The sequence below is a fragment of the Sprattus sprattus genome (genome assembly GCF_963457725.1).
Source record: "Sprattus sprattus genome assembly, chromosome: 6".
NCBI lineage: Eukaryota > Metazoa > Chordata > Actinopteri > Clupeiformes > Clupeidae > Sprattus > Sprattus sprattus.
In genome coordinates this window covers 6,238,103-6,249,250 of record NC_137925.1, presented here as the reverse complement: position 1 = coordinate 6,249,250, position 11,148 = coordinate 6,238,103, and the positions used below count along the sequence as shown (strand labels likewise).

Below are 11,148 nucleotides of genomic sequence, written 5' to 3'. Positions count from 1 at the left end.
TCAAAATTCTGAGCATCTGCAGATGGTCTACAGGGGACTATCCAAATAACGTGTGACCGATGTTCATTAATGTTTCCTGCTAGAAATAATAGCATCAGGTGTGCCTATTACCCGTTCCACATCTCCACCGCACACCCCACCTAGCCTACAACCCATCAGACCTCCTCATGCTGTAGACTTCTCAGTCCTTTTCGGTTTGTGTAGCGCTTTTATACTGTTTCAGCCTCAATCAGACCTCCTCCTTCAGTCTCCTCATTCAGACCTCCTTATTCAGTCTCCTCATTCAGACTCCTCATTCAGACCTCCTTATTCAGCTGAGCAGGCAGACAAGGATGTTCAGACCTCCTCATGCTGTAGACTTCTCATTCTTTTTCGGTTTGTGTAGCGCTTTTATACTGTTTCAGCCTCAATCAGACCTCCTCATTCAGACCTTCTCATTCCGACCCTCTCATTCAGACCTCCTCACCTTGTAGCCTTCTCAATCTTCTAAAATCTTCTGATTTTGTTCCATCTAACAGTTGTTCTCTCCACACTTAAACCTGTGTGTGAACACACACACGCATTTACACACTCAGTCAGCAACAACAATAACACACCCACCTGAACTTTCTCCTCTCTCATTCCGTAGTGCTGAATTCACTCTGCGTCCCTGGCTCTCAAACATGAATTAACCCGTGTGTGAGTTAAACACATGTGTACATAGACCCATATATGTGAACACACACAAACACATTTACACACTGAGTCAACAACAACAATAACACACCCCACCCCCCCACACACAAACACACACACAGACACATACGTACACCCATACACACATACACCCACACATACACAAACAAAAGACACAAACAACCACACACACACACACACACACACACACACACACACACACACACACACACACACACACACACACACACACATACACACACACACACAAATACACACACACATGCGCACCCCCCCCCCCTCCCCTTCCACAGACACACGCGCACACATGCACACACACACACACACACACACACACACATCCCCCTCCCACACACACACACACACACAAAAACACACACATGCACACACACACTTCTATGACAGTCTGCTTCCTTAGGGAGTGTGCTGCAGCCCCAGTAGTAATTAAAGGCTGAAGTGATGGTGTGTGTGTGATGGCCTGCGCTAAATGCCAATCCCGTCCAGATTCCAAAGGACAACCACCTCTCTCCAGCTGTTTACAACCCCCCAAACTTTAATTAGGAACAAGAGAGAGAGAAATAAAATGAGAGATGGGGGGGAGAGAGAGAGAGAGAGAGAGAGAGAAAGAGAGAGGGGGGAGAGAGAGAAAGAAAGAGAGAGAGAGAGAAAGAGAGAGAGCAGAGTGAAAGAACAGAAAGAGCCATGATGATCTGTAGTGAAGTTGTGGAGAAGTGAAGTGATAAAGACAAAAAGGCATGATGGCATCCGGGGCTCTACGCAGCTTTGCAGACGTACAGGTACACTGTAAAAAAAAAATGTAATAAAACAGAATTTTACTGTTTTTTTTTACAGTTTTTTTCTGTATTTTTAAAATACCATTCATTTTACAAAAAGAAACTGTGATTTTACATGACAAATGTAAAATAACATGAAATCACTGTAAATGTAAAAACACAGAATATTTCTGTTGTTTTACACAGAAAAAACCCATTAGAAATACGTATATTTACTGTTGTAACACGGGTAGATGAAATCAAGCATTCTGATTGGTTGAGAGTGAGTCACTCAAAAATATCGAAACTGAACAAAGATGGCGGCGTGTAGCCTGTTAGTGGGAAATATTTGATGTGAATTAAGCTATCTACACGACTTTTTATACGTCTACATTGACTCGGTTAGTTGTTTATGTGCAACACGGATGGTGCACAGTATTGGTGGTTTTAACTAAGGCTCTCAAATATTATTTTAGGTTGCTGATTTCGCGTAGACCAAAACCCCATTAAGAACCATAGTAGCTTAAGCTAGCTAGCCTCTCTGCTAAAAGTATACCGTTAGCATACAGATTATGCTCTCATACATAGACATATACATGTGTTATGTCTATGCTCTCATACGCCTCCCGCATTGAGGCCGATGTAGGGTCTGCGCGCGCCCAAATAGAACATTCCTGCACTGGTTACCACGGAGTTTCAACACTGACAAGACACACGACAGCAGAAGACTAAAGGTAAATGTCTTTGTACTTTAATTGAGTTCTCAAAAATAAAAAGCTTAATACCCTGGCATTGTATTTGACGATGAAAGGCTCATTGTGTATAGGTTGTCGTGCTGTCATGTTGGTGTGCTGAATGGGGGCCGTAATGTGAGTGTAGCCAACACCATATGAGGCTCTGGCTAACTTTGACTAGCTAGCTTGCACTAACAACCTTCAGTTTGTAGTCGTTAGGTAATGTAAGCCATAGTAGCTAGCTAAGGTAACATGTACAGTTCAAGTTAGCTAGCTAGCCAACCTGGATAATTTAATCTGTAAAATTGGTTGGCATTTTGTATTTGCTATTGAAAACATGCAGAGTGAGAGAAAGTAAAAACCTGGCTAGTAACATATTGCGTTTTCTAATGACGAAGGCTCTTTTAAGCACATATCATAGATACTCTTTTGCCATAGCTTTAAGGCTAGCTATTTAGCATATCGTGTTGGCTAGTTTGCTCCATTTTATATTATAACCATAGAGCAGGGGCAACGCCAGTGGTGTAAATCAGTTTTCCCCAAACCCTTTTCTCTCGAAGCACAATCTATGTATTCTATGGGGAAAAAAGTCTCACGGCACACCAGCATTACATGTTATTGTGTTGTTTGGTTGTGAAATGCCTTTTAAGTTTAGTTTGTTCGAGTTCCCCCCCACAGACAAGGCACAATGGAATCGGGAGCAATCTCCTGTGAACTTGAATGCATAGCTTGAGTATTGGTCATTGTATTGTCTGTTCCTGACCTGTTACATTTTCTTTTTCTGTTCAATTCTACAACAGAGTAACCGGCCTTGAACGGTTCAAATAAAACACAGTTCGGTAAGATTTAATTACTCAAATACGGCACTATCTATCAATCTAATTTTGCTACATGGTTTGATAAGCTAGCAAAACAATGGCAATGGTAGAAGTGGCTGTCTGTTTTTTTTTTTGTTTTTTTTTACTGTAGTGAATAATGACTAAAACCTTGTTTTTCTTCTCTTTATCAGCAAATGGAGGCTAGCTTTAAAAAAAATACTGGCATCTATCTACCTAGATGGCAGAGAGATCTGCAAGATAGTTTACCACCTGCGAAGGAATTACTTGATGAATGAAAATCTCAAGATGGCCTACCTTCTGAAGTGTATATATAGATTGATTTCTCATGTATAATGCCGACTTCAATGAGTTTATTGATACAGATCGTAACACAGACATCAACGAACTTGATACATTTCAGTTGTTTTTTTCTGGTCGGGTTCTGAGCTAGCGGATGCAGAAATTCAACTGATATGTCCGGTAAGTCTGTAAGATAAGAAAACTTTGGTTGAATAGTTGTTGCTAATTTTTTAAGTAATTGTGCAGTCCTGTTGAAAATATGTGTTTTAAATGTTTGTTTAGGGATTTTAAACTGCACCAATGGCTCATACATTTTTGTATTGGTTTGTGTTTTTCTCCAGCCTCCTCCCCTGCCAAGACAGACACATTTTCTACCTTCCCATGACAGGCTGGACGACAGTGGATTGGAGTACTCAAAGTACTAATTCAATCAAAAGCTCCAAACATACTCACAGAATATGAGAAATCTGGTACCATATGCACAAAAAACAGGGTGCTACTTGTGAGGGTTGCTGTCAGCAATCTTGAGGAGAGATGAGGATTGTAAGTTGACGACACTGTCAAAGTGTGAGATTCAAAAGTATTGACAGTGGAGTGGAAGTTGTTCTTATATATCTCATACTTAAAATTAATATTTTAGTCAATACATGTGAAGTGTGAGTATAACTGATGGCAATACATGTTTCTAATTGAAGAGTTCAGGTGCAAAAACTTAAAAATTTAGGTATGATATAAAGGGAAATATTCTCAGTGCCTACTATACGATAATCATGCCAGCTGTGTTTTTTCCAATTTACCACAAAAAAGGTCAGGTGGACTTCTGAACTCTTCAATGTGTGTTTAGAAATGGTTTGGTTGATGCTGTCTGTTATTTTCAGTTACCCATCCAGTGATGACAAGGTGCGTCTTGACAAGAATGTTGTCACCACGTTTCCTAAATTGAGTGTCAAAATCCAGGAACACAATGAGGGATATGTAAGTGTTACCTTCCCACCCCACATTTTACTGATGTACCAAATGTTTATTGTTTCAGAAATAAGGGCCATTGTATTTTTGGTATTATTGACTGATGCCTCATGTCCACTCTCTACCTTCAACCCATGAAAAGGAACACTTACCCCCCCCCCCCCCCCCCCCCAATATCTCAGTAAATATAGCCTGTAAATTCAAATGAATAAATTGGATGGAATATTTATCTTTGTACATCTTAGTTTGACTTCGATAGCCAGTTTGAGGGGAAAGCTGATCTTTTCCTTCGCAAATGGCAGATGAACATCATCCCTAAGCTAATGAAGGTTGCTGCGTTGGAGTTGTCTGAGGATCTGGAAAATCCTTCAACCACCAGGAACAACAGTGATGGTATGTTGGTTCGCATTCAGAAAGATAGGGGGGAAATGCACTTATAACTTTTATGCAATGGATAATAACTGAAGCCAGTTTAATTGTTCAAGATAACTTAAAGTGCATATGACACCTCAATACTATTTTTTTTTAATAAATAGAACGAAGGTGGTATTTCACAATCGATATATATATGTTGAGGAAAAATATACACATTTGACTTGTTAAAATCATCATTTGAATGCAGCGCCACTGAGCTACCGACTTCCCAAGCGACTCACTACCACCCTGCGTTAAAAAACTTAAATTACTTAAACGGAGGTACTCTGTTGCACTTGGTCGCCATTTTTCCTGACAGAAAACACATTTTCTCAGGGAGCCACCGGCTATTTTCTCAGTTGTAAATATGCCTTCACGGTGTGTTGCAGCATATTGCTCGAACGTCAGTTCCCATTCTTTTAGCCTTTTCAAATTTCCAAAAGACGAGGAAGTACGCGAGAAGTGGGTGCAGAATGTGTGTCGCACAAGAGTGCCTTCTCCAGCAAGCTTGAAATGACAACTAAAGTAATTTGCTGTGAAGTAATGCTGGAAGCATTGCTCTCTTTCCATTAAATAGGGAATGTATTTCACGTATTTAGAATGGCTGACCTAACAAACAACAGCTGTGAAAGAGCTACAGTACCTTGCGTAAGTATTCACCCCCTTGGATGTTTTACCCTTTTATGGCTTTTATAAATCAGTCATGGTCAATATAAGTTGGCTTTTTGGACAAAAAAATTCACAAAATAGCTCTCTTTAATGTCAAAGTGAAAATATATTTCTACACAGTCATGTAAATTAAATACAAATATGTAATGAAAATAAGTGATTGCATAAGTATTCACCCCCTTTATCACCCCCTTTATATAGACTGACCTAATTCAACAGAGGTCCAGCCAATTGGTGCTAGAAGTCTCACAATTAGTGATATGGGGATCAGTGTGCAGTAAATGTGTCTCAAGTGATTGTAGTATAACGACACCTGTGTCTGGAAGGTCTATTCACTGGTCAGTATTCAGTAATCAGTATTCCTGGCTACTGTTACAACATGAAGACCACAGATCACCCTAAGAAACTCAGAGAAAAGGTTATTGAAAAGTACAGGTCAGGGGAAGGATACAAAAAAATGTCCAAGGCACTTAACATCCCCTGAAATTCTGTTCAATCCATCATGAAGAAATGGAAGGAATATGGCACATGTGTAAATCTGCCTAGATCAGGCCGTCCTTACAAACTGAGTGACCATGCAAGAAGGAAACTAGTAAGAGAGGCCACCAAGACACCTATGACTACTCTGAAGAAGTTTCAAGCTTCAGCAGCTGGTATGGGAGAGACTCTGCATACCACCACTGTTGCCTTGGTTCTTCACCAATCAAAGCTTCATTGAAGAGAGCCACTGTTGAAAAAATGCTCCACTTTGGTCTCATCAAACCACAGAACCTTCTTCCACTTGACCATGGAGACTTCCACATGCCTTTTGGCGAACTGTAGTCGATCCTTTTTTTCAACAGTGGCTCTCTTCCATAAAGCTTAGATTGGTGAAGAACCAAGGCAACAGTGGTGGTATGCAGAGTTTCTCCAATCTCAACTGCTGAAGCTTGAAACTTCTTCAGAGTAGTCATAGGTCTATTGGTGGCCTATCTTACTAGTCTCCTTCTTGAACGGCCCCTCAGTTTGTGAGGACGGCCTGATCTAGGCAGATTTACACATGTGCCACAATCCATCCATTTCTTGATGATGGATTTAACAGAATTCCAGGGGATGTTTAGTGCCTTGGACATTTTTTTGTATCCTTCCCCTGACTTATACTTTTCAACAACCTTTTCTCTGAGTTGCTTAGAGTGATCTTGGGTCTTAATGGTTTAACAATAGCCAGTAATACTGATTACTGAATACTGACCAGTGAATGGACCTTCCAGACACAGGTGTCGTTATACTACAATCACTTGAGACACATTCACTGCACACTGACCCCCATTACACAAATTGTGAGACTTCTAGCACCAATTGGCTGGACCTCTGTTGAAATAGGTCAGTCTATACAAAGGGGGTGATAAAGGGGGTGAATACTTATGCAAGCACTTATTTTCATTACATATTTGTATTTAATTTACATAACTGTGTAGAAATACATTTTCACTTTGACATTAAAGAGAGCTATTTTGTGAATTTTTTTGTCCAAAAAGCAAACTTATATTGACCATGACTGATTTATAAAAGCCATAAAAGGGTAAAACATCCAAGGGGGTGAATACTTACGCAAGGTACTGTAAGAGACTGGAGGCAAACGGTACATCTGCCTCAATGAGGGGGGCGTTATACTTATTAGCAGCGAGGCTAGCTAACTTCTATGTCATCACTGTCAGAACTCGGCTCTTCTGCTGGCTCGTCTTCCAGATACGGCTCAATGCTCACAATCACCTTTACAAACTGATCCGGATCGAAGTCTTCCTCAATCTCATCTCTGCTTGAGTCTGTTGCAGAAAATTGCTCAAAATTGCTGAATTCTTCAACCTCCATCGCTAGTTGTGTGGCGTGGGAACGAATGAGGTCTACTGCCAGGTGACCCTGTGATGTCAGTGGTGGTAGACTTCATTCGTTCCCACACCACACAGCTATCGATGGAGGGTGAAGAATTCAGCAATTTTGAGCAATTTTCTGCCACAGACTTCAGGTTTCAGGTAAGCCGGCACTGCTTGCCGAAGAGCGTCGCGAAAACCACACTTTGAAATCGTGTACAAACCTAATTTTTCAATCATCGGGTTTACACATGACTTCAAAGTACTATGTTTTATGTATAGTCTTGATAATTATATGCCGTTTACCTTTTTTTTTTAGGTGTCATATGTTTAACCTTGTGTAATGGTAGATATCTAATTTGGATTCTAATATTTTCATGTAGACATGCTTTGCTTCAAAGCACTTCAGATGCTCATACACCTTCTTCCACCAATGCCATCAGGACGAGGGGCTGGATGGAGTCGCTGCAGTGTTAAATCAGCCATTTCCTACCTCATGGACTTTGTGCAAGTATGTTTGTGTCTTATGACTTATTGGTTGCATCACTGAACCTCCTGATGTTGTGTTGTGGTCTCCTCCCCATGCTGGTTTAATAATGTAGTAATTCAAACGTTTTGTGTTACAGCCTAGAACGAGCATTTCATCATTGCTTGAGAATCCTGATTCATCGAGAGGCCACCAGCCTAGCATTGTGTGCATTGGACACCCAAGCGGAGCTGCCCAGCAGTAGCTGATCGTCGCAAGAAGTGACAAGATTGCTATGCCACTTGGAGATGAAGGGCTGATGTATTGGGCCTTATTGAAAAAAAAAACATTTACATTTGCAGTCGAGTTGGAAATTATATTAGAAGATATCAAGAGTCTGTGGATTTTTGTTTATTTTTTTTTTTTTACTTTTTTTCTTTCATTTCCAATTCAGTTGAATTTGTTTTTGTTTGTTTCAGAACCAGTTGCTGTATGGTTACCTGTTAGTTTTTTTTTATATATATACAGAATAAAAATACAGAGAATGGGAAATTGTAGTTGTTCTCAGCTTAGTCTTGTTCAAACACAATTCATTTAAGCCCCTTTTCCGACTGGCCAAAAACTGGTTTAAACCATTTAAAATTAAAATAATTATTGTGTTATTAGGTGAGTATAGTTTTTTTAAGTTGAAAGTGCTTTAAATATTCATTTTTTTTAACTAGTTTTTAAAGATTAATCAAATTATTGTTGTATACTATTATATTACATCTCATAAAAAATTATATACAGGATTTTTAAACAAATAATGCCATTAAAACCAACTAATAACAGCACATTTCTGTAAATGTAAGCATTATTACCCGTATAACAATGTTAATCTACCATCTTCATGGGTAATTTAATTTAACAGCACATTTCTGTAATTATGAGACCAATAAATGGATTTAGTGTGTGAACAAGTGATAGAGAGAGGCATATTCTCAAAGGCTGAAAGATCAGGTAAGTGACTATACACTAAAAATTATAATAAACGGTAATTTTCTGGCAGCTGGGGCGCCAGAAAAAATACCGTAAAATAACATTAAATTACAACATTTTCACATTTTAAAACAATTAAATGACCTAGAAAAATGGAAAATAAATGTTGTATTACGAATAATGTTCGTAATACAACGTTTATTTACCGTTTTTCTAGGTCATTTAATTGTTTTAAAATGTGAAAATGTTGTTATTTAATGTTAAAAAACCTGAAAATAAGGGAAAATCTTGGTAAAATTACAACTAAAAACTGTATTTTAATTACGGGAAATAACCGTATTTTTACGGTACAGTAATTTTCTGTTATTTTACGGTATTTTTCTGGCACCCCAGCTGCCGGAAAAAAAACGTTTTTTTACGGTACAGTAATTTTCTGTTATTTTACGGTATTTTTCTGGCACCCCAGCTGCCGGAAAAAAACCGTTTTTTTACGATTTTTTTTTTTACAGTGTAGCACAGCTCTGCAGACGTACAGGCTCCACGCAGCTCTGCAGACGCACAGGTAGCACAGCTCTGCAGACGGACAGGTAGCACAGCTCTGCAGACGTACAGGTAGCACAGCTCTGCAGACGCACAGACTCCACGCAGCTCAACTGCAGACGGACAGGTAGCACAGCTCTGCAGACGTACAGGTAGCACAGCTCTGCAGCAGCCAGGCTCTACGCAGCTTTGCAGACGCACAGGTAACACAGCGCTGCAGACGCGGAGGCTCCACGCAGCTTTGCAGACGGACAGGCTCCAGGCAGCTTTGCAGACGTACAGGTAGCACAGCTCTGCAGACGGACAGGCTCCACGCAGCTCTTCTGCAGACGGACAGGCTCCACGCAGCTTTGCAGACGGACAGGTAGCACAGCTCTGCCGACGCACAGGCAGCACAGCTCTGCAGGTGGACAGGTAACACAGCTCTGCAGACGGACAGGCTCCACGCAGCTCCTCTGCAGACAGACAGGCAGCACAGCTCTGCAATCAGCACAGGGGACTTAATGACACTCCTCTCCTTCCCACTGGGCTTTATGCAGCCATTGGACTGTCACCACAGAGTCTTCACATATCATATCCACCCATCCACCACCCCCCCAAAAAACACACTTGCACGCAGGCACAAATACACAGAAAGACACGCACACAGAGCCAAGATGATTCCCTGGCTTATCTGAGCAGGGCGTGCAAACAAATGTGCTGATAATTAATAGCTGAAGTGAAAGGATGGCTTTCATGTCATGTCTGAGCTCTGATTCGATGTGAGAATGTGTGTCTGGGAGCAGCCAACACTGGGCAGAGGATCAGGGTCTCATGAGTGGAGCACCAAACCTTGGCCGAGGACCCGGCATGTCACGAGCGGGGCGGTGAGGCGGCGATGGTTGGCCGAGGATCCGGCATCTCACGAGCGGGGCGGTGAGGCGGCGAGGGTTGGCCGAGGATCCGGCATCTCCGGAGCGGGGCGTCGAGCGTTGGCCAAGGATCCGGCATCTCAGGAGGCTGCAGATGGCTGAGCCTGGCGAATCTGCGCGCCAGCCCAAGAAAAGCTCTCGCTCAAGTGGCTGAGCACACATAATGACACTCAAGGACAGAGGACAGGGGAACAATGGCTTTACTGCTGAGCTACACACACACACACACACACACACACACACACACACACACACACAAGGACACACACACACTCATACACATAGACGCACACACACACACACACACACACACACACACACACTCATACACATAGACGCACACACACCACACACACACACACAATGACACACACACACACTCATACACAAGGAGACACACACACACACACTCATACACATAGACGCACACACACCACACACACACACAAGGACACACACACACTCATACACAAGGACACACAAACACACACTCATACACATAGACGCACACACACACACTCATACACATAGATACCCACACACTCATACATATAGACACATAGACAAACACACACACACACACACACACACACTCATACATATTGACAAACACACACTCATACACATAGACACACACACACACACACATACACACACACACACACACACACACTCATAAAAATAGACACACACACACACTGTGTGAGTGTTTTATGGAAGAATGATCCGGCCTCACAGGAGACATTTCCGTAGCTCTTTGGATGATCTTGGATGACACGGCTTAGGACAGAGACAGAGGCTTAAAGCATGATCGCCCGTCTGAATCACCCCGAAGAAAGATCACCCCTGAATAGCACCAGCCTTGTTCAACACCAGTGTCATTCCTATCAGTGTTAACCCTCACATGTCCACCCATTCAGATTGTTTCACTAAATAACCTACAAAATGCTGTTACTTTCATACACCCTACATTTTCCTCCCTTTTGTTGAAGTGTTATAAATGTAAATGTTACATCTTTTTAAAGTTCTGTTA

At 41.4% G+C, this 11,148-nt stretch overlaps 1 long non-coding RNA gene across 1 annotated transcript; it reads left to right on the top strand.

Annotated features, from left to right (window-relative positions):
* The first annotated feature begins 3,239 nt into the window (after positions 1 to 3,239).
* LOC308367463 lies at positions 3,240 to 8,041 on the top strand. Its single transcript, XR_013968711.1, has 5 exons — positions 3,240 to 3,501; positions 3,663 to 4,296; positions 4,590 to 4,680; positions 7,604 to 7,731; positions 7,847 to 8,041. It is a non-coding gene; the product is annotated as an uncharacterized lncRNA (long non-coding RNA).
* The last annotated feature ends 3,107 nt before the right edge of the window (positions 8,042 to 11,148 follow it).